This window comes from Manis javanica, chromosome X (assembly GCF_040802235.1).
Source record: "Manis javanica isolate MJ-LG chromosome X, MJ_LKY, whole genome shotgun sequence".
Classification (NCBI taxonomy): Eukaryota; Metazoa; Chordata; class Mammalia; order Pholidota; family Manidae; genus Manis; species Manis javanica.
In genome coordinates this window covers 79306607-79332889 of record NC_133174.1, presented here as the reverse complement: position 1 = coordinate 79332889, position 26283 = coordinate 79306607, and positions in this window count along the sequence as shown.

The window sequence follows — 26283 nt, the reverse complement described above, 5'->3', positions numbered from 1 at the left end:
GAATAGACCACATACTAGGCCACGAAAAGAGCCTCAGTAAATTCCAAAAGATTGAAATCCTACCAACCAACTTTTCAGAACACAAAGGCATAAAACTAGAAATAAGCTGTACAAACAAAGCAAAAAGACTCACAAACACATGGAGGCCTAACAACACGCTCCTAAATAATCAATGGGTCAATGACCAAATCAAAATGGGGATGCAGCAATATATGGAAACAAATGACAACAACAACACAAAGCCCCAACTACTGTGGGATAGTCTTAAGAGGAAAAGCAGTCTTAAGAGGAAAGTATACAGCAATTCAGGCATATTTAAAGAAGGAAGAACAATCCCAAACAAATGGTCTAATGTCACGATTATTGAAATTGGAAAAAGAAGAGCAAATGAGGCCTAAAATCAGCAGAAGGAGGGACATAATAAAGATCAGAGGAGAAATAAATAAAATTGAGAAGAATAAAGCAATAGCAAAAATCAATGAAATCAAGAGCTGGTTCTTCGAGAAAATAAACAAAATAGATAAGCCTCTAGCCAGACTTATTAAGAGGAAAAGAGAGTCAACACAGATCAACAGAATCAGTAACAAGAAAGGAAAAATCACAACGGACCCCACAGAAATACCAAAAAATTATTAGACAGTACTATGAAAACCTATATGGTAACAAGCTGGGAAACCTAGGAGAAATGGACAACTTCCTAGAAAAAGACAATCTTCCAAGACTGACCCAGAAAGAAACAGAAAATCTAAACAGACCATTTAACAGCAACAAAATTGAAGCAGTAATCAAAAAACTATCCAAGAACAAAACCCCTGGGCCAGATGGGTTTACCTCAGAGTTTTATCAGACATAAAGAGAAGACATAATACCCATTCTCCTCAAAGTTTTCCAAAAAATAGAAGAGGAGGGAATACTCCCAAACTCATTCTCTGAAGCCAACATCACCCTAATATCAAAACCAGGCAAAGACCCCACCAAAAAGAAAAACTACAGACCAATATCCCTGTTGAACGTAGATGGAAAAATACTCAAAAAAATATTAGCAAACCGAATTCAAAAATACGTCAAAAGGATCGTACACCATGACCAAGTGGGATTCATCCCAGGGATGCAAGGATGGTACAACATTCGAAAGTCCATCAACATCATCCACCACATCAACAAAAAGAAAGACAAAAACCACATGATCATCTCCGTAGATGCTGAAAAAACATTTGACAAAATTCAACATCCATTCATGATAAAAACTCTCAGCAAAATGGGAATAGAGGGCAAGTACCTCAACATAATAAAGGCCATATATGATAAACCCACAGCCAACATTATACTGAACAGTGAGAAGCTGAAATCATTTCCTCTGATATTGGAAACCAGACAGGGATGCCCACTCTCCCCACTGTTATTTAACATAGTACTGGACGTCCTAGCTATGGCAATCAACACTAAAGACCCCGAATAGCTAAAGCAATCCTGAGAAAGAAGAAGAAAGTAGGAGGGATCTCACTCCCCAAATTCAAACTCTACTATAAAGCCATAGTAATCAAGACAATTTGGTACCGGCACAAGAACAGAGCCACAGACCAGTGGAACATACTAGAGACTCCAGACATTAACCCAGACATATATGGTAAATTAATATTTGATAAAGGAGCCATGGACATACAATGGCAAAATGACAGCCTCCTCAACAGCTGGTGCTGGCAAAACTGGACAGCTACAAGTAGGAAATGAAACTGGAATATTGTCTAATCCCATATACAAAAGTAAACTCAAAATGGATCAAAGACCTGAATGTAAGTCATGAAACCATTAAACTCTTGGAAAAAAACATAGGCAAAAACCTCTTTGACATAAACATGTGACCTCTTCTTGAACATATCTCCCCGGGCAAGGAAAACAACAGCAAAAATGTACAAGTGGGACTATGTCAAGCTGAAAAGCTTCTGTACAGCAAAAGACACCATCAATAGAACAAAAAGGAACCCTACAGTATGGGAGAATATATTTGTAAATGACAGATCCGATAAAGGCTTGATGTCCAAAATATATAAAGAGCTCACATGCCTCAACAAACAAAAAACAACTAATCTAATTAAAAAATGGGCAGAGGAACTGAACAGACAGTTCACCAAAAAAGAAATACAGATGGCCAACAGACACATGAAAAGATGCTCCACATCGCTAATTTTCAGAGAAATCAAATTTAAACTACAATGAGGTATTACCTCATACCAGTAAGGATGGCTGCCATCCAAATGACAAACAACAACAAATGTTGGCAAGGCTGTGGAGAAAGGGGATCCCTCCTACACTGCTGGTGGGAATGTAAATTAATTCAACCATTGTGGAAAGCAGTATGGAGGTTCATAAAAATGCTCAAAACAGACTTACCATTTGACCCAGGAATTCCACTCTTAGGAATTTACCCTAAGAATGCAGCAATCAAGTTTGAGAAAGACAGATGCACCCCTATGTTTATCACAGCACTATTTACAATGGCCAAGAATTGAAAGCAACCTAAATGTCCATCGATAGATGAATGGATAAAGAAGATGTGGTACATATACACAATGGAAAACTATTCAGCCATAAGAAGAGGTCATATCCTTCCATTTGCAGCATCATGGATGGAGCTGGAGAGTATTATGCTCAGTAAAATAAGCCAAGCAGAGAACGAGAAATACCAAATGAGTTCACTCATCTGAGGAGTATAAGAACAATGGAAAAACTGAAGGAACAAAACAGCAGCTGAATCACAGAACCCAAGAATGGACTAACAGGTACCAAAGGGAAAGAGACTGGGAAGGATGGGTGGGTAGGGAGGGATAAGGAGGGGGATGAAGAAGGAGGGTATTAAGATTAGCATTCATAGGGGAGGTGGGAGAAATGGGAGGGCTGTACAACACAGAGAAGACAAGTAGTGATTCTACAGCATTTTGCTATGCTGATGGACAGTGACTGTAAAGGGGTTTATAGGGGGGACCTGGTATAGGGGAGAGCCTAGTAAACATAATATTCTTCATGTAAGTGTAGATTAATGATAACAAAAAGAAAGAAAGAAAAGGGGGATTACTCCCTGATTGGATAACACTAACTGTAAATCAACAATTAATGCATGCTTTAAATATCCTTAATTTTGATCACTTAAAGTGTGTCACATGATCGGCCAGAGACGGGTAAGGTTCCTCAAGGGAGGAACAACCTAAGACAGGCACAGTTGCAGGGGGGCCATCAGGTGGGAAATTGGGGATCAACAGAGGTGAGGCTTAGAACCTCACCCCGTCCTGTTTTGAGAGAAATCTTCTGCATCTGTGGATGTTTTATTGCCCTTGTCTAGCTTGGATTAACACACAGTCTACAGGCACACACGTGATCATCTACATTTGCTCTCTTACAACACTAAACTAAATTTTTTCTGATAATATTCCTTTCTCTTAAAAAAAAAAAAGCTATTCCTGCGTGGTGACCTCCAATGAGTTCTACACAATGGTATAAAGGGCATATCAATGTGTGGGCAAAGGGTCTGTTTGTGTTTATACAGAGGATCAAAGCCTAATTTGGCTACCCAGAAAATGAACTAAGATATGATATGAAGAAGAACTTCCAACATCAGTACTCTCTGGAAGACTCATACCAGAAGATGATCATCAAAATACCTCAACAAAGAGCCAGGCGCTGCTACAGCTGTAGCTGCATCCATCTCACCGGTTCCTGGACTTGCCATGGGAATGAAAAAGGAGATATCTAAGCTGGCCTGTGCATACAGTAAAACAACAAATTTGACTAGATCTACAATGTTCGAACTCAACCAAAAATTAGGAGAAGTGCAAGTTGTAGCGCTCCAAAATCTTACAACTACAGACTATCTACTGTTAAGAGAACATATGGGATTTGAACAGTTCCCAGGAATGGGTTGTTTTAATTTGTCTGATTTCTCTCAGACTGTTCAAGTACAGTTGGACAATATCCATCATCTCATAGATAAATTTTCACAAATGCCTAGGATGCCTAACTGGTTTTCTTGGTTTCACTGGAGATGGCTGGTAATTATAGATCTGCTTTGCTTATGTAACTGTTTTCCTAGTATGTTAATGTGTGTGTGCAATTTAATTAGTAGCTTAAAACCTATACATGCTTAAGTTACTCTACAAGAAGATATGTCAAAGAAATAATCAATCTTCCCATGTTTTCTTCTGCCTGCTACTTCTATAGCTTTTCTTCTTCCTTCCTAATTACAACCCTTAAATAGAACTCATGCCTCATATCGAATTTACCAAGTATCATAATTCGTCCACGTGGTGAAGATACCTCAAGACAAATGCTGGGCATAGAAGCCACAGGGCATAAATCTGCAAAGAAGTAAAAAGCTAACTTTTTCAAACAGTATGGCCTCTCTCTCACTTACCAACTTTGCATTTCCCTGTATGGCCCCGGAAGATAACTGGTTAGCCAGAGACGGGTAAGATTCCTCAAGGGAGGAACAACCTAAGACAGGCACAGTTGCAGGGGGGCCATCAGGTGAGAAATTGGGGATCAACAGAGGTGAGTCTTAGAACCTCACCCCCCCCTGTTTTGAGAGAAATCTTCTGCATCTGTGGATGTTTTATTGCCCCTGTCTAGTTTGGATTAACACATAGTCTACAGGCACACACCTGATCATCTACATTTGCTCTCTTACAACACTAAACTATGTTTTCTACCTTTATCTTGCATCTACCTACCACTTCAGCATTTTATTAAAAACAATTATAATAATAGTAATAATAATAATAAAAGAGAAATGTGGGATCCACATATAAATCAAGTATAAAAATCAAACGAATATTCATATTTGACCTGATTGTTTATAGTTCATAATGCGTGATCAAAACTGAAAGTTTCTGTGATGACTGCCCTTGTACTGTTCACCATGTAAGAACTTATTCACTATGTAAGAATTTGTTCACCATGTAAGAACTTGTTCTTTATGCTTCAGAAGATTGGAGACTGATGAAAATTAGGCTTTGGGTGGATTAATGATTGTGCATTGAGCATTGACTCCCCTATACAGAATTTTATTCTTGTTAACAACCATTTGATCAATAAATATGAGAGATGCCCTCTCAAAAAAAAAAATCTTAACTAACTTTCATAGATAAATTAGATTAAATAACTATGTGAAACACTTGCATAATACAGAAAATATAAAATATTATTTTATGGAGTTAAACAGAAGTTATGATTAAATTTTACCTCCTTCAACAAAATGTTTAAAATTTTGTTATTTTTAGTTGTGTTAAAATACACACAAAACTCACCATTTTAACTGTTTTAAGTGTACAGTTCAATGGTCTTAAGTACATTCACATTGTGTGGCAATATCACCATTATCCATCTCAAGAATTCATTATCTTGCAAAAATAAAACTGTACAATTGAACAAAACTACTCCATATTTACTTCCTCATCCAAGCCTTTGGAAACCATGACTCTGTTTTCCATTTTTATAAATTTTATTACCCTAAATATCCTTAAAATATGGAACCACACAGTATTTGCTTTTTTGTGACTGGCTTATTTCACTTAGTATAGTATCCTCAAACTTCATCTACATTGTGGCATGTCAGAATTTCCTTTTTTTGTAAGGCTTATTGACATTCCAATGACATTCCATACCATATTTATCCATTCATCTATCTATGGGTATTTAGATTGCTCCTACCTTTTAACTATTATGAGTAATGCTGCTATAAACATGGGTATATAGACGTATTTTTGAGTCCCAGATTTCAATTTTTTGGTTACATACCGAAAAGTTGAACTGCTAGATTGTTTGGTAATTCTAATTTTAACTTTGATGAACTGCCATACTGTATCCATAGTGCCTACAAAATTTCACATGCTGACCAACAATGTACAAGATTTCTAATTTCTCCCCATCCACCCAAACATCTTATATTCTGCTTTCTTTTGTTTTTGATATAATCATCACATATAATTATATAATTGGTATAAAGTGGTACCACATTGTGATTTTTATTTGCATTTTACCAATTACTAATGATGGTGAGTATCTTTCATGTGCTTATTGGCTATTTGTATATATTCTTAGTGAAATATCCACTGAAGGTCTTTGCCTATTTTAAATTGTGTTTGTCTTTTTGTTGAATTGTATTTCTTTATATATTCTAGATATTAATTCATCATCAGATTAAGGTTTGTAAATATTTTTCCTATTTTGTGAGTTGCATTTCACTATCTTGAAAGTATTCTTTAGAGCACAATAGTTTTTAATCTTAATGTGGTTCAATTTATCTCTTTTTTCCATTTTACTGCTTGTACTTTTGGGTCATATCGATTAAACAATTACCAAATAAAATAGGTGGATTTGCTCTCTCTTTTCTTCTGAGAGTTTTGTAGTTTCACATCTTAAATTTAGGTCTTTGATCCATTTTTAGTTAATTTTTATATATGGTGTAAGGTAAGGGTACTTGTTCATTCTTTGCAAGTGGATATCTAATTTTACCAACACATTTATTAAAAAGGACTGTCTTTTCCACTTTTCACAATCTTGACATCCAGACATAGATATGAGTGTTTATTTCTGGGCTCTCAATTGTATTCAATTTGTCTATTTCTCTATTCTTATCCCCTTATTTGACTTTTTATACTTTTTGGGTTTTGAGGATTGGTCCATTACTTCAGTAGAAATTATGAGTGTAAAGTTTTTCTTAGTATTATGTTATCATCCTCTGATGAATGCAATTTCTGTAGTCTTATTCATGATGTTGATGACTTCAGTTCTTTTATTATTTTGTCAGTCTTGGTAGAAGTATATTAATTTTAATATTTTTTCAAAGAAAGATTCTTTTTTTACTTTTTATATTATTAAATCCTCACCCCTTCTAGTGTACTTACTATCTGTCAACATATAAGATGTTACAGAATCACTGACTATATTCTCCATTCCTGTGACTAACTTGTATTATGATTGAGAATTTTTGTGCCACTTTATCCCCCTTGCCCTCCCCATCCACTCACCCCAATCCCTCCCCAATGGTAGACACTAGTCACTTCTCAGTGTCTATAAGTCTACTGAGAAGACATAACTAGCCTGTAAACTAACCTTGAAAACAACATGAAGACTGAAGAGCAGACCACCTACACCTAGTAATGAAGATAAGACCACAGAGAGAATGGTAAAGTGGCAGAGCCACCATCAGTCAGAACCCCAGCCCTTCCTCCAACCCAGCCCACAAGCAGGTAGAAGAGGAATGCAAGGGGATAAATGCTCAGGACCACTGCACACCTGGACCTGGAGATGTGCTATGGAAAAACAGGTCCACATTGCATTGGGCTTTGGTGAGTAGTGGGACTGGACACCATAGAGAGTTGGAGCACTCTGTGAGGCTGAGACTCCTGCCACTTGTGGAGAACAGGCATGTGTCATCAGTCCTGCTGAGACACAACACAGAACAAGCAGTTTGAAAGATGTTCCAGCAGCAGGAAGGGTGACAGAGGAGTGGTCATTGGACAGAGACTCTCCATAGGAGAAAGGGAAGGTGGATGACACTTAACCAGTCCTCCCTCATCCCAACAGGTCTCAGGCACTCATAGGAGCCCCAAATGCTCCATCCCCTTCTCCGGTGGCTCAGGCCCAATGTGCTTCCCTATGCAGCTGCCCACTCACCTGGCCCACTCAGCCCAGCAGCATCAGATGTAGTTGCATGGCAAGCAGAGGGAGACTTGTAGGCAGATGGAGGTTTTCCCAGGTTTCTCAGCCCTTTCTCAGCCCAACTGGGTAGGTACCTGCAGGACTGAGTGCTGCTTCCTCCTCATGGGATGCCCAGACTAGTACTGCAGGCCCACATGACCCACTGCTGCTGCATGCCTTCATACCTATGCAACCCTCTGCCATATGCCGCACCACTGCTGTGGTACAGTGTGCCTATGCATCTAGCTGCCATAAGGCCATGTACTACACAACCTCACATCCATGGTGTCTCAACACCACATGCCCCAAGGATGCATGCCCACCGCAGAGCCATGTAACCAACAGCCCACACTATTAGCCCAGAAGTGCTACCATCAATGTAGAGCAGGCAGAGAATGGTCTTGCCCACACAATCCCAGCAGAGGCCACTCCTCTGATCAAAAAGGGCTGGCTAAAGGAAATTATTTTTTCCTATTTTGTGATAGATAAATAACTTCAGGCAGACAGACAAAAAGGCAGCCTTGCCTATTGCCTATCAATAGCAGCTGGGGCTTCACCATAAAGGAGAACCATGTACTGGAAAGGAAAGAGTCTTGAATATCTCCCATACTGTAGGATGCCGTTTTCTTCTGCTGATGGTGTCCTTTGCTGTACAGTAGCTTTTTAGTTTGATGCCGTCCCACTTGTTCATTTTTTATTTTGTTTCCCTTGCCCGAGGAGATATGTTCACGAATATGTTGCACATGTTTATATTCAAGAGATTTTTGCCTGTTTTCTTCTGTAAGTTTTATGGTTTCATGACTTACATTCCAGTCTTTGATCTATTTCAAGTTTACTTTTTTTATGGAGTTTGACAATAATGCAGTTTCATTCTCTTACCAAATGGGAGGGGTTGGGGAGGGTGGTTGGGGTGGGGGAAGGGAATTAAGAGGCACTATAATTCACAGTCACATTATAGGTAGGTCACGAGGAAGGCAGTATGGCATGGAGAAGACAAGTAATGACTTTACAGCATCTTACTGTACTGATAAACAGTGACTGCAATGGGGGGGCATGAAGACTTGATTATACAGGTAAACATTGAAACCACAATGTTGCTCATTAGAAACCTTCATAAGATTGTATATCATTTATACTTTCATAAAAATAAGAAAAAATCAATGACACTAAGAGCTGGTTCATTGAGAAGATAAAATACAAAAAAAAGAAAAAGAAAAAGAAAAAAGTGAAAAAAGACAGAGAAACCCCTAGAAGTACTTTTCTAGAAAAAGAGAGAGTACCCAAACAAATAAACAAAATCAGAAATGAAGTGAAAAAGTAATTGTCACAACAGGTAACACAAAAACACAAAGAAAAATTATATCCCAATAAACTGCACAACCTAGTAGAAATAGACAAATTCCTAGAAAAATGCAACACTCCAAGAGTGACCCAGGAAGAAACAGAAAATATGAACAGACCAGTTACCAGTCACAAAAATTGGATTGGTAATAAAAAAATGCACAACAAATGAAAGCCCGAGGCAGATGGCTTCACAGCTGAATTCTACCAAACATTTAAAAAGCTAATACCCATCCTTCTTAAAGTATTCCAAAAGGCAGAAGAAAAGAAAATACTTTGAAACTGAGGCCAGATACCAGGAGCAGATACTACAAAAAAAAAAAAAAAAAAAAAGAAGATTATAGACCAATATCCTTGATGGACATACATGCAAATATCCTCAACAAAATATTAGCAAACAAAATTCAGAAGTACATCAAAAGGATCATCCATCCTGACGAAGTGGTATTTATTCCAGAATGTAAGGATGATGTAATATTTGAAAAATCAATTAATATCATATACAACATTAACAAAAAAAAAAGGACAAAAATCACATGGTCATCTCAGTAGAAGCTGAAAAAGCATTTGACAAAATTTAAAACCCATTCATGATAAAAATTCTCAACAAAATGGTTATAGAGAGAACTTCCCTCAACAAAATAAAGGCCATACCCACAGCCAATATCATACCTGTGGGGAAGTTGGGGTTCCTATGGCCAGGATCCTCACTGAACTTAAACCACCTGATGATGTAACTGACCTGTTGCTAGGCTACCACTTCCACACCTTATTGCACTGTATAGTGAGCCTGGCCCAGTGCTCTGGGTGGATGGAGAAATACTAGTGGTTGGTGTACTTCCAGGAGAACCAGCCAGATAATAACCCCTTTCACCCCAAAGAACGTTTTACTGTCAATTTCTTTGGTCACATTGAATCCATAGCAAACTTTCCCAGGGCTAAAACCTATTGGCAAGACAATTCGCAGAGTCAGCAGGATTCATTGTTGATCAAGGAAAAAGACAGGCTGCCCTTATGGGAGGGATGCTTCAGCAAGCTTCCCCTATAAATGCAGAGACAGTGGATTGTCCCCCAATGGGTATGTGGTCTGAGGTGGCTTGCCTCCTAGAGGACTGGGCCCCATCCCAGGACTGGAGACAAGTGGAGGTGATACCTGAGGCAGTAGGGATAGCCCTTGGTAAAGTAAGCAGATTCTTTGAGAAGCAGAGTGCCCGGGAGGCAGCGGGGACTGTGGGTTGGCTGCTTCTCACAGTATTAAAAAAGTCTACAGAAGAGAAGGATATGCTCTTGAAAAAGACCCAAGAAATGGTGGCATGAGAACACAAGCTGCAAATTTCTGTGGATTCCCTGAAGAAAGAAATGGCGTTGATGCAAGAGGAAGCAGCACAAGAACGCCTGCTGCAAGGTGCCCTTAAAGAGGTAAAATATTACAGAACGAAATGGCAGTGCTGCCACGTGCTCTGAAGGAGGAAAAGGCCATCAAGGAAAAAGACGAACTCCTGAAAGAAGTACAGGTGGAGATGGCATGAGAACGCCAGCTGCAAAGCATTGAAGTGAAGGTAAGAGAGCTGCTGAAGACTGAGGTATCATTGCTGTGAGGCAGGTAGAAAAGGTAAAGGTTGTAGTAAAGGAGGTACTTGGGGGAGGGGAGAGAAAGCTGCCATCAGCCCAGAAATGGAGGAACTGGGGAAGGATGAAGGGGTGGTGCCGGAGGCACTGGCGCCTCTTGTACTGAAAGCATGTTCAGTGGTTGTAAAAAAATATAAAGACCCAGCAACTGAAAGTCCCCCAAGGAGAGGAGCAGCCTCTTCCCCAGGTCATGGAGCACTCTATGGTCTGCCCCTATACTCAGGCTGAGCTGGTGGATTTGGGCTCCTGGTTTAGGCAGAAGCCCTCAGAGTCAATATCAGCTTGTCTCCTGTGTCTGTGGTACTTAGGGGTGGATGGAATTGTTTTGTCAGCATCAGAGATGGGAAAGCTGGCTTCCCTGACAGTGAAGACCACCTTGAGGCAGCTATTACAAAATGCACATCAGACCCCAGGGAGTCACTCTGTCCTCAATTGGCTTATGGCTGCACTGCATGCTGTGTGGCCCAATCAGGGTGATATACCATCCTCTCCTGTTAGATAGTAGATGTATGCTGACCTCCAACAGGTGTTATGAGAGCTAGGCAAAAGAAATGCCATCTATAGTCCATAGAATTATGGCCCAGATGAAGAGATTTTCACTACTGTGATGAGAAATATTGTACTTCGAACAGTTCTTACATCCCTCTTTTGGTCTCTAGTTTCCATTCTTTCCCCTCACTTAGGGCAGCTCATAAGCAAGGTGACATGGAGAGTAACAGACTTAGGAGAGGCTGAAGCAATGAGAACACAGAAAGAATATCTGCTACTCACAAGAAGAATTTAAAGGGCCCAATAAAAGTTACAAGGACCCAGATGTGGGTTGATTTAATATGGGGAAGAGCAGATGGAAGGAAATTAGATGGGAAGTCAAATAGGATCTTACTAGAGCTATGGCAACAACTGAAACCAGAGCAGCAGTTCCAGCCATTAAGACCAAAGAGGCAGAGGTCAGAGACAGAGTAACGAGTCTGGCCTGTGTGTTTGCAAGACTTGCTGCTGCAGAGTGAGCCAACATCAATTAAGCCCACACAGGAAGATGATTGGGGAACATGGTTTGACTGAGGGAAAAGTTGAGGTATCTGCCCTGAGGGACCAGGGGGGGACCAGAGGCCATATGTTGAAATAGCTATCCATTGGTCCCCAGTGAACATACAACGTGTTCTGGCTCTGGTGGACACTGGAGCTGAATGTTCACTGATTCATGGTAACCCTGAGCAGATCCCCAGGACACCCACTATCATAAATGGATATGGGGGTAAGGCTATCAGAGTGAAAAAAATACAAATCCCTTTGAGATTGGGTGTCTATTCCCAAAAGAGTATATTCCCAAAAGAGTATATCTATATTTGCAGACCACTGCAGGTGAGTTCAGACTGAGAGTATGTGTGGTGAAGGCAGTTCTGAGGGGACATGCTAGGCACCCGCCCATAGCCTTTCCTGTGCCTCAGTAGGTAACTCATACCAAACAATACAAACTGCATGGAAGGCAAAAAGAGATTGGAGAAACTCTCCAGGAGCTGGAAAAGGTGGGTATTATAAAGCCCACCCAAAATCCTTTCAATTCACCAGTGTGGCCAGTAAAAAAAGCCAGATGGCTCCTGGCATATGACTGTGAATTACAGAGAACTGAATAAGGTCATACCCCCTATGCATGCTGCTGTCCCCTCTATTGGAGGCCTGATGGATCTTTCTAATGCCTTCTTTTCCATTGACATTGAGCAGGAAAGTCAGGAACAGTTTGCCTTCATGTGGGAAGGAAGGCAATAGATTTTCACCATCTTTTCACAGGGATACCTCCTCAGCCCCACCATCTGTCATGGATTTGTAGCCCAGGTCTTGGTTATATGAGAGAAACCACCAATGGTGCAGCTGTACCATTATATTGATGATGTCATGTTCATGTCCCATTCTCATTCAGATCTTGAAGGTGCAGCACCTAGACTGCTGCAATATCTATAGGAGAAAGGATGGGCTGTGAATATCACCAAGGTTCAGGGACCTGGTTTTTCTGCCAAATTCTTGGGGGTCATCTGGTCGGGTAAGAGCAAAGTTAAACCAGGAGCAGTTATGGATAAAGTCCAGGCCTTTCTTACCCCTACAACTGTAGCATTGCTATAGGAGATTTTGGATCTTCTAGGCTGCTGGAGAGTTTTTATCTCACACTTGGCACAAATTCTGAAGCCCTTATACTGGTTGGTACTAAAGGGCATCAGGTGGGACTGGAATGAGACATGTGCATCTGCCTTTACTACAGCAAAATGGGCAGTCAAGGCTGTGCAGGCCTTGAGCGTGACAGACCCATCAAGGCCCTGTGAGCTGGATGTTCATGTGACTGAAGACAGTTAGGGCTGGGGTCCCTGGCAGCAGCTTGAACGAACTCACCAACCTGTTGGATACTGGTCACAAATATGGAAAGGGGAAGAGGAACTGTACACTTTGATAGAAAAACAACTGCTGCCATGTATCACGCCTTGCTTGCTACAGAACCCATCACTAGAATGGCCCCAATAAAGGTAATAACCACCTAACCCATCTTGGGGTGGTTTCAAGACTGGACCCAAAAGCCAAGGAGTGGTGTGGCACAAACACCCACACTTGCCAGGTGGGGCGCTTACCTACAGCAGCATACTGCCCTCTCTAGTAGCCCCTTGAGTGAAGAACTCCAACGCTTGTTGGGGTCAGTGACATATACTAGTGGCAAGCAGGAAGAACTTGCTTTTGAACCATTAGTAGCAGAGTCCCTATCAGGAGGGAAGAGTCCCTATACCCGAAGATGCATGGTACACAGATGGCTCCAGCCACGGGCAACCCCAAGAATGGAGGTCCATAGCATTCCATACTAAGACTGAGACAATATGGATGGAAGATGGTAAGGGGAAGAGCAGCCAATGGGCAGAGTTGTGGGCCATGTGGCTTGTGATCAGCCAGGAGTCTTCCCCTATAGTTGTCTTCACTGACAGCTGGGCTGTCTAATGGGGCTTGACCCTGTTGTTACCACCCTGGTACCATGCCAACTGGTTGGTCACTGACCCCTTTGGGGAAAGAATTGTGGCAAGACTTATGGGCCTGTGGTCAGACTAAAATAATTACAGTATACCATGTGACAGGTCATTTGCCACTGGCATCTCCAGGAAATGATGAAGCAGATCAATTGGCCCAGATACATTGGTTAGAAGGAAAGCCTGCCTCTGATATAGCCCAATGGCTAGCTACATAAGCATTTGTTGCATGCAGGGCAAAGACAATGTGGGATGTAGCCCATCGGTGGAGCTTGCCTTTGACCTTTGAAGAAGTTAGTAGAGCCTGGCAGGAGTGTGTCGTGTGCTCCAAAAGTTACTTACACTGAGTTCCACAGCAACATGGGACAATAGCTAACAGGCCTATACCCCTTGTCAGGTGGCAGATAGATTATATTGGGCCTTTACCTGTGTCAGAAGGATATCAGTATACAATGACTTATGTGGACACAGCTACTGGACTTCTGGTTGCTTTTCCTACCCATTGTGCAGACAAACAGATGACCAAAGGGGCCTGGAGCATCTCTGTGCTCCCTATGGCCAACCACAGGTAATTGAGAGTGACCAGGGCACCCATTTTACTAGACAAACACTGCAAGAATGGGTGTGACAGCTGGGAATCAAACAGAAGTTTCATGAGCCGTACAATCCTACCTCAGCAGGCATTATAGAGAGGCACAATGGCTTGTTAAAATCTGGACTAAAGTCAGATACCAATAGTCTGAGGGGATGGTCAGTCCCCTTATGGACCATGGTAAGGTGTTTGAATGAGAGACCCCAAAAGGGAGCCCTGAGCCCTGTAGACATATTGGCACATATGGTTGCCTCCCCTATACAACTGCAAGTACAAACCAAGGAAGAATCATTGAAACCGAGGTTCAGCCAGCAAAATAATATCTAGCTGCCAGCACCAACTGCACTGAACCCTAGAGATTCCATTGAGTGGACGTGGCCTTGGATCTTTCAACACATGGACCAATGATGGCTGGCTCTCCTGGTACCTAGGTCTGGGAGCTGGCCTCCTGTGTATTCCTGGAACAACAGCAGAGTGGCTCCCAAAAATCACAGTAGTATATCCTAAATGGCCAGAAGGTAGGAGCTTCTTACCAGGGAGTTTTGTTTTATCATTATGGCCAGTGCATTCACTTCTAGTAGCCCTGTATACAGACTCTTCAGTAACCCCCATGGGGAAAGGAGTAAATGAATGGTATACTAGACCTGGAAGGGATCCCATTCCTGCTACAGTCCTATCACAGGACCACTCTCTGGCATGTATCCTACCTGATGGACAAAATTTGCCTATGTTGGTGTCATTACAACATATGTCTTATCGCCCCTAAGGTCTTTGTGGATTGGGAATTTCCTCTGGCTTGAGGATTATTGTAATTTTTGTTACTAGCAACCTCCTCTAGCTTGAGGATTATTATAATTTTTGTGACCTATATCAAAATCTTGTATCTTAATTTTTGTTATTATCTCTATGTTGTTATCCTATGTTGCTGTTGTGTAATCTGGTTACAGTGCTCCAGCTTTCTTGCACAGGGACCATTGTGGAAGATTAAAAGCATATATATTGTAAGGTGAGAATCCTGGAGGGCTGGAGTGTGGGGAAGTTGGGGTTCCTATGTCCAGGATCCTCACTTAACTTAAACCACCTGATAATATAACTGGCCTGTTGTTAGGCTACTGCTTCTACACCTTTAGGCAATAAGCTATTATTGCACTATATAGAGAGCTCAGCTCAGTAGTCTGGGAAGAGGCAGAGATGCTAGTGCTCGACCTACAGCTGGGAGAACAAGCCAGTTAATAAACCCTTTTACCCCAAAGAACTTTTCACTGTTAATTTCCTTGGTCACATTGAATCCATAGCAAACTTGCCCATGAGTGAAACCCATTTGCAAGACAATACTCTATGGCAGAGAACTCAATGCTGTCCATGATAAGGAGCAATACAATGATGTCTCCTCTCACCACTTTTGTTCAACTTAGTGCTGGAGGTCCTAGCCAAGGAAATCAGACAACACAAAGAGATAAAAGACATCCAAACTGGGCAGGAAGTTAATCTGTTACTATTGACAGATGATATAATATTCTACATTAGAAAACCCTAAAGACTCCACTAAAAAAGTATTACAGTGAACAAGTGGGTTCAGAAAAGTTGAAAGACACAAAATTAACACAGAGAAATCTGTGCATATAGTAACTTACTAAGAACAAAATAGCAGAAAGAGAAATCAAGAAAACAATTCCGTTTACAATTACATCAAAAAGAATAAAATATCTAGGAATAAACTTAACTAAAGAGGTAAAACACCTGTACCCTAAAAACTATAAGGCATTCATGAGAGAAATTAAAGAAGACACAAATAAATGGAAATCTATCCCATGCTAATGAATAGGAAGAATTAATATTGCCAAAATGGCCACCCTGTCCAAAGCAATGAGCCCCTAAATTTATAGATTCAATGAAATCCCTATCAAAATACCAACAGCATTTTTGATGAACCTGAACAAATAGTTCTAAAATTCATATGGAACTACAAAAGACCCCAAATAGCCAAAGAAATCCTGAGAATAAAGAAAAAAGCTGTGAGTATTATGCAGCCTGACTTCAAGCTGTGCTGTATAACTACAGTAATCAAAACAATATATTAGCACAAGAACATACCCATAGATCAATAAAACAGAATAGAGTGCCCAGACATAAACCGACACATATATGGTCAATTAATATACAGTAATGGAGCCATGAATATACTGTGGGGAAAAGACAGCCTCTTCAATAACTGGTGTTGGGAAAACTGGACAGCTACATGCATCTCAATTAAACTGGATTACTGTCTAACTCCATACACAAAAGTAAACTTGAAATGGATCCAAGACCTGAATGTAAGAGATGAAACCATAATATTCTTAGAAGACAATATAAGGAAAAATCTCTCTAACATAAGCATGAGAAATTTTGTCCTGGACATAAGTGGGACTATATCAAACTAAAAAGCTTCTGTACATCAAAGGACACAATCAGCAGAACAAAAAGTCAACCTACAGTATGGGAGAATATATTCATAAATGATTTATCTGATAAGAGGTTAATGTCCAAAATATCTAAAGAACTCATTAGACTCAACACCAAAGAAACAAATAAGCCAATTAAAAAATGGGTAAAGGACCTGAACAGACATTTTTCTGAAGAAGACATACATTTGTCAAATAGACAAATGAGAAGATGCTCTACATCACTAATCATCAGTAAAATGCAAATCAAAACCACAATGAAGTATCACCTCACACCAGTCAGAATGGCTACTACCCAAAAGACAAGTGTTCATGAGGATGTGGAGAAAAGTGAACGCTTCAACACTCTGGGAATGTTAATTAGTACAGCCATGTGGAAAGAAGTATAGTGGTTCTTAAAAAACTAAAAATAGAAATACCACTGGGACCCAGTAATTCCACATCTAAGAATTTACCAAAAAAAAAAAACAAAATCCCTGATTCAAAAAGATATACACACCCCTATGTTTCTTGCCACATTATTTTCAATAGCCAAGATATGGAAGCAACCTAAGTGTCCATCAATAGATGAATAGATGAAAATATGGTTCATATATATATGGAATATTATTCAGACATAAAATAGGAAAGAAATCTGCCATTTGTGACATGGATGGACCAAAAGTGTTTTATTTTAAGTGAAATAAGCCAGGCAGAGAAAGACAAATACCACGATTTCACTTATTTGTGGAATCAAAAATCAAAACAAGACAAAATGAATAAAATAGCAGTAGACCACAGACACTGAGAAGTGACTGGTAGTTCACATGTGGGAGGGATTTCAGTGTGTGGGTGAGGAGACTGAGGGGTTTAAAAGGTACAAAAATTTTCAGTCATCTTATAAATTGGTCACAGGGTTCATAGTACAGCATGGGGGACATAGCAATGATTTTGTAATACTTTCCTATGTTGGCAGATAGTAAGGACAGTAGTGGGCTGAGGATTTAATAATATGTGTTACTGTTGAATCACTGTGTTGTATACTTGAAACCAATATAAGATTTATAGCAGTGACACCTCAATAAGCAAAAGGTTTATTTGGGAAAAAATTGATTTGAACTGGGCAGCATGCATTCCAGCAGAAGGAAAAGAGATCCAAGAAACTACAAAATAAGAGACTTTTAGTCAGAAAGAAGCAGGAGCATGGATATTAAATAGGCAAAACAAGTGAGTTATTATTTCAAGGTTATATTTCCTTTAGGGGATAGCAGGGATCTATTAGGGATATGATCTCACTAGTCCTGATTATTTGATTCCTGATGACTGATTTAAGATTCCATTTCTCAGAGAATCAAAACTGTAATTAACTTAAGTCTTGGTTTAATCACCTGTGGCTTAGTATAAGTAACTTCATTTGGGCCTAACATTTCTTAACAATCCCTAAACTCCCAAAGTGATGGTGTTTGGAGACTGAGACTTTGGGAGGAAATAGGGTTATGTGAATCATGTGAGTGGGGCACTGGACCAATGAGATCTTTGTCTTTAAAAAATAGGGAGACAAGACTGACCAAGGAAGAAACAGAAAAGTTAAACAAACCAATTATGAGCAAAGAAATTGGAATGGTAATCAAAAAACTACCCAAGAACAAAACCCCAGAGCCAGACGGATTTACCTCGGAATTTTATCAGACACACAGAGAAGACATAATGCCCATTCTCCTTAAAGTGTTCCAAAAAAATAGAAAAAGAGGGAATACTCCCAAACTCATTCTATGAAGCCAACATCACCCTAATACCAAAGCCAGACAAAGACCCCACCAAAAAAGAAAATTACAGACCAATATCCCTGATGAATGTAGATGCAAAAATACTCAATAAAATATTAGCAAACAGAATTCAACAGTATATCAAAGGATCATACACCATGACCAAGTGGGATTCATCCCAGGGATGCAAGGATAGTACAACATTCGAAAATCCATCAACATCATCCACCACATCAACAAAAAGAAAGACAAAAACCACATGATCATCTCCATAGATGCTGAAAAAGCATTTGACAAAATTCAAAATCCATTCATGATAAAAACTCTCAGCAAAATGGGAATAGAGGGCAAGTACCTCAACATAATAAAGGCCATGTATGATAAACACACAGCCAACATTATACTGAACAGCGAGAAGCTGAAAGCATTTCCTCTGAGATCGGGAAACAGACAGGGATGCCCACTCTCCCCACCATTATTTAACATAGTACTGGAGGTCCTAGCCATGGCAATCAGACAAAACAAAGAAATACAAGGAATCCAGATTGGTAAAGAAGAAGTTAAACTGTCACTATTTGCAGATGATATGATACTGTACATAAAAAACCCTAAAGACTCCACTCCAAAACTACTAGACCTGATATCGGAATACAGCAAAGTTGCAGGATACAAAATTAACACACAGAAATCTGTAGCTTTCCTATACACTAACAATGAACCAATAGAAAGAGAAATCAGGAAAACCATTCCATTCGCAATTGCATCAAAAAGAGTAAAATACCTAGGAATAAACCTAACCAAAGAAGTGAAAGACCTATACCCTGAAAACCACAATTCAATCTTAAGAGAAATTAAAGGGGACACTAACAAATGGAAACTCATCCCATGCTCGTGGCTAGGAAGAATTAATATCATCAAAATGGCCATCCTGCCCAAAGCAATATAGAGATTTGATGCAATCCCTCTCAAATTACCAGCAACATTCTTCAATGAACTGGAACAAATAATTCAAAAATTCATATGGAAACACCAAAGACCCCGAATAGCCAAAGCAATCCTGAAAAAGAAGAATAAAGTAGGGGGGATCACACTCCCCAACTTCAAGCTCTACTACAAAGCCATAGTAATCAAGACAATTCGGTACTGGCACAAGGACAGAGGCACAGACCAGTGGAACAGATTAGAGACTCCAGAAATTAACCCAAACATATATGGTCAATTAATTTTTGATAAAGGAGCCATGGACATACAATGGCAAAATGACAGTCTCTTCAACAGCTGGTGCTGGCAAAACTGGACAGCTACATGTAGGAGAATGAAACTGGACCATTGTCTAACCCCATGTACAAAGGTAAACTCAAAATGGATCAAAGACCTGAATGTAAGTCATGAAACCATTAAACTCTTGGAAAAAAACATAGGCAAAAACCTCTTAGACATAAACATGAGTGACCTCTTCTTGAACATATCTCCCTGCGCAAGGAAAACAATAGCAAAAATGAGCAAGTGGGACTACATTAAGCTGAAAAGCTTCTGTACAGCGAAGGACACCATCAATAGAACAAAAAGGAACCCTACAGTATGGGAGAATATATTTGAAAATGACAGATCCGATAAAGACTTGACATCCAGAATATATAAAGAGCTCACATGCCTCAACAAACAAAAAACAAATAACCCAATTAAAAAATGGGCAGAGGAACTGAACTGACAGTTCTCTAAAAAAGAAATACAGATGGCCAACAGACACATGAAAAGATGCTCCACATCACTAATTATCAGAGAAATGCAAATTAAAACTACAATGAGGTATCACCTCACACCAGTAAGGATGGCTGCCATCCAAAAGACAAACAACAACAAATGTTGGCGAGGCTGTGGAGAAGGGGGAACCCTCCTACACTGCTGGTGGGAATGTAAATTAGTTCAACCATTGTGGAAAGCAGTATGGAGGTTCGTCAAAATGCTCAAAACAGACTTACCATTTGACCCAGGAATTCCACTCCTATGAATTTACCCTAAGAACGCAGCAATCAAGTTTGAGAAAGACAGATTCACCCCTATGTTTATCGCAACACTATTTACAATAGCCAAGAATTGGAAGCAACCTAAATGTCCATCGGTAGATAAATGGATAAAGAAGATGTGGTACATATACACAATGGAATACTACTCAGCCATAAGAAGAGGGAAAATCCTACCATTTGCAGCAACATGGATGGAGTTGGAGAGTATTATGCTCAGCGAAATAAGCCAAGTGGAGAAAGAGAAATACCAAATGATTTCCCTCATCTGAGGAGTATAAGAACAAAGGAAAAACTGAAGGAACCAAACAGCAGCAGAATTACAGAACCCAAAAATGGACTAACAGGTACCAAAGAGAAAGGAACTGGGGAGGATGGGTGGGCAGGGAGGGATAAGGGGGGGAAGAATAAAGGGGGTATTAAGATTAGCATGCATGGGGGGGCAGGGAGAAAGGGGAGGGAGGGCTGTACAACACAGAGAGGACAAGTAGTGATTCCACAGCATTTTGCTATGCTGATGGACAGTGACTGTAATGTTGTTTTTAGGGGGGACCTGGTATAGGTGAGAGCATAGTAAACATAGTATTCTTCATGTAAGTGCAGATTAAAGATTAAAAAAAAAAAGAAAGGAAGGAAGAAAAGGGGGATTATTCCTTGATAGGATAAAACTATTGGTAAATCAAAGATTAATGCATGCTTTAAATATCCTTAATTTTGATCACTTAAAGGGTGTTAGATGATCAGCTATGGAGGTACTCTTTTCTGATAATATTCCTTTCTCTTAATAAAAAAAAAAAAGCAGTTCCTGTGTGCTGACCTCCAATGAGTTCTACAGAGTGGTATAGAGGGCATGTCAAAGTGTGGGCAAAGGGTCTGTTTGTTTCTATGCAGAAGATCAAGGCCTAGCTTGGCTACCCAGAAAATGAACTAAGATACAATATGAGGAGGAGCTTCCGGCATCAGCACTCTCTGGAGGACTTGTGCCGGGGGGATGATCATCAAAAAGCCTCCGCAGGGATCCGGGCGATGCTGCGGTTGTGGCTGCGTCCATCCCACCATTTCCTGGACTTGCCATTGGAATGAGGAGGGAGATGTCTAGGCTGGCATGTGCATACAGTGAGACAACGAATTTGACTGGATCTGTACTGTTGGAAATCAATCAGGAGTTGGGAGGGGTGCAAGTTGTAGCACTCAAAAATCTTATGACTATAGACTATCTACGGTTAAAAGAACATATGGGATGCGAACAGATCCCAGAAATGGGTTGCTTTAATTTGTCTGATTTCTCTCAGACTGTTCAAGTACATTTGGACAATATCCATCATATCATAGACAAATTTTCACAAATGCCTAAGGTGCCTAACTGGTTTTCTTGGCTTCACTGGAGATGGCTGGTAATTATAGATTTGCTTTGTTTATGTCACCGTATTCCTATTATGTCAATATGTGTGCACAAGTTAGTAGTTTAAAACCTATACATGCTTAAGGTACTCTACAAGAAGATATGTCAAAGAAATAATCAATCCTCCCATGTTTTCTTCCATATGTTACCTCTATAGCTTTTCTTCTTCCTTCCTAATTACAACCCTTAAATAGAATTCGTGCCTCATATTGAATTTACTGAGTATCATAATTCCTCCAGGTGGTAAAGATATCTCGAGACAAATGCTGGGCATAAGAAGTCACAGGGCATAAATCTGCAAAGAAGTAAAAAGGTAACCTTTTCAAACAATATGGCTTCTCTCTCACTTACCAACTTTACATTTCCCTGTATGGCCCCGGAAGATGACTGGTCAGCCAGAGACGGGTAAGATTCCTCAAGGGAGGAACAACCTAAGACAGGCACAGTCGCAGGGGGGCCATCAGGTGAGATCTCGGGGAACAACAGTGGTGAAGCTTAGAACCTCACCCCCCCACCCCATTTTGAGAGAAATCTTCTGCATCCATGGATGTTTTATTGCCCTTGTCTAGCTTGGATTAGCACATAGTCTACAGGCACACGCATGGTCATCTACAATTGCTCTCTTACAACACTAAACTATGTTTTCTACCTTTATCTTGCATCTACCTACCACTTCAGCATTTTATTAAAAATAAAAATAATAATAATAATAAAGGGGGAAATGTGGGATCCACATATAAATCAAGTATAAAAATCAAACAAATATTCATATTTGACCTGATTGTTTATAGTTCATAATGCGTGATCAAAACAGAAAGTTTCTGTGATGACTGCCCTTGTACTGTTCACCATGTAAGAACTTATTCACTATGTAAGAATTCGTTCATCATCTAAGAACTTGTTCATTATGCTTCAGAAGATTGGAGACTGAAGAGAATTAGGCTTGAGATGGATTAATGATTGTGCATTGAGCATTGACCCCCCTATACAGAATTGTATTGTTGTTAACAACCATTTGATCAATAAATATGAGAGATGCCCTCTCAGAAAAAAAAAATGAATGTAGCAAAATAATATGGTGTTTAGGCCTAAGTCCTGATATAGGTATGCATGCATCTACCTATCATCTATCGTCTATCTAGACTATAAAGAAAAGCAAGGGGTTATGAGCATAACAACCTTCAGATGAGTGGCCACCTCTGTGGAGAGGCCAGGGGAATGGCTCAGGGAGGAACCTCCAGCAGCATCCACAGGATCAGAAGTATTTTCATTCTGCTTGAGTTCATGGGTTCATGAATGTTTATTTTACTGTTATGCTTCCTAACTTAGATGCACATATTTTTTGATCCAGAAATCCTACTTTTGAGACTATCTCCTACAGAAACAAAGCACCAGTATATAAGGATATGCATTAAAGTAAGAAAAAAATAAAGTACAGCTACATACATAAGCTCCAAGTACATCTGCTTCTGTACTCTTACCTAAGTGCGATCAACATATTGGTTTCTCATAAGGGCAAATTTAATTATTTAAATTTTATTAAATTATCGACTGAAAATATTTAATGTCTATAAAAAACTTTAATATATAACAAACATATTGTTCAGTATACAAACATGCATAAATACAAAAAGGTATGTTATGCTGATAAAATAACATTGAGTGTGAGATTGGAGAAAGTCTGGTAGAATAAAAGGTAAATGAATCACAATGTTTTATTTTAAGAAACTAAGAATAAAATCATCCTTGTATATTATCAGAACACAATATTCTATAGTATTTTCTTTAGCCTCTCACTTCGGCAATTGGTAGTTGTTCCCCCAACAATATGAATGCAAAAAAAAAAAAGGGGGATGAATGCACCAACCCAATGTGTATATTGCTATTCATCAGTATTTTGGATTTGTTTTCTATAAATAGATAACACAAATAAATAACATTATTGTTATGAAAAAAAAATAGGGAGAGACATTGGAGTTCTCTGTGTGCACACAGAGGAAAGGCCATGAGAGGGCACAGTGAGAAAATAACCATCTCCATCTGCAAATCAGGAAGAGAGCCCTCATCAGAGACTGACCATGCTGGCACTCTGATCTTGGACTTCCAGGCTCCAAAACTGTGAGAAAATACATTTCTCTCATTTTAAGCCACCCAGTTATGGCATTTTGTTATGGAAGCTCAAGATGCCTAATAATGATCACTTCCTGTAAGGAAGAACCCCCCCCCCCCCACTTTCCCTACTGTTCTATGAGGACAGCTGTCCACTGCTTCATCCCAAATATGTCTGGCCTTGTATGGAGCCAGATATTTCTGGCCTTGAGAAACCTGAAAACACAGTGTATTGTACCCATGAGAAAGGAGCTAGATAAGGGCCTTGAAGGCCAGATACCTGGCTGTGAAGCCCACACACATGCACATCTTCAATACTTATGTAACCATGAATTAGCAGTATAGCAGTATAAGAAGTAGAGTTTTATGCAGAATAAAGTGGCCTGATTTGAGCACCTGCCATGATGACTCCTGCTGCCTTCTTTGTTCTTTGCATTGCCCCAAAATCTCAAAGGCAACCCCCAGACCACAACACTTCCATATAGTGACCCCTTTTCAGTTTCTTTCTTCACAGCAGTCTGGGATCCATAAGCTTAAAGTCCCCCCAGTGGAAAACTTATTTTTTAAGATATTGTTTTAAACATAATCCAAATAAGCAAATTTTAAGCAGTGTTGCACACCCCACAAAACTGTACTCAACATCAGCTTAATATCAACAAGTTAAGTCCTGGAGCTATAAAGATGCCAAGCCACTGCTGCCCTTCAGAACTCTAGACCCAGAGACTCCCTGCCATGCTGCTGAGCAATATCACCTAGACATACAATTCCCCCTCTCTGATCCCACTTTCCTCTGAAATTTCCCTTATTTTATTTCCCACAAAATCTCAACACCCACATTGTAGCCTCAGGATATCTCATGCTGTAAGGGACTTTCACCAGCACTCAGGTCTATCAATATGTCACCAAATAAAGTTAGTGCTCATGCTACCTCATGGTTATATTGTTTTCCTTTAGCAACCCAGAAATCCCTCCAACACCCTATACCTACAAAACTATAAGAAAATTAATTTGTCTTATTTTAAGTCATTAAGTTATGGCAGCAGCAAATAGAAATTTAAATCAGGGTTTCTATATTGCAACTTGAGACAAAATCACATGTTCTTTGGGAAAACTCAGTATTTGCTCTTTAAGGACTTCAGCTGATTGGATGAGGCTCACCCACATTATGGAGAGTAATCTGCTTTACTCAAATCTACTAATTTTAAAAGTTAATCACTTCTAAAAAGCATATCCACAGTAACATTTAGACTGATACTTGATTTAATTGTTTATGTAGCCTAGCCAAAATGACACATTAACCATAGGGTACACAACTTGTCAATTTGGCACCCATACACATTTCCTTAAGCCATACTTAATCTCCAAATAAAGGTAATAACAAATAAGTCATTTTTCCATCTGGAATAATAATACAGCCAACTAAAAATGCACTAACCCTTTCCTCAGAAGAGGATGTAAAGTCCTTGGGTTATGTTCACTTTCTTCCTTGATATCCTATAACCTAAATACTAAGATGTAAACTCAACAATACTTTGATACCATGATGTAAGTGTTATCTATCTATCTTATATGATAAGGGGATAAAAAGAAAGAATTCAAAGATATTTGACATATTTGTATTGAAGATACATGTATAAACATATGCACAAACATGAAATAAAATAAAGGATATATACTCAGAAAACACAGTTCTTATTTATGCAACTGGTCACATGGTTGGATCTGACATTTATAACTACCTTATACTACCTATTTCATATTTCCTTTGTCCTCAGCAAGTATCTCCACTGATTGTGGTTCTTCACCTGGCAGAGTAATCACAGCCTTCATTTCTATAGGGTTTAGGGTATTAGTAGTCCTACCTGCATTAGACTGTTGAAGTTTTCCATTGATTTTCATCATGGGGTAAGAGACATCTTGAGGCTTTCTTGTATTTCAGACATACTCATCTGTATCACAATTGTGTAGTAACAGTCTCATTTTGTCTTGGTAATCAGGATTTATTACTTTAACCAGTAGTTTAACTCCATTCTTTCCCTGTTGGTTCAGGTGCATGAATAACAAAATGGGCTAAATGAATGTTCCTTTTAATGGTGTGATTGCTCTGCCTCATGTTGAGAAAATTCTTCCCTTTGAAACTAAGACCTATAGACCACCATAGCATAAATTCATGGGACAAGAAGCAAAACTTTGCTAGTGCATCACTAGAAGTAAATGTGATACCACTCACATTTCACCAGTGATTCTTAGACCCATGGATCCTTATTATGAGATAAATGACACCGTATATTGTACACTTATATAGA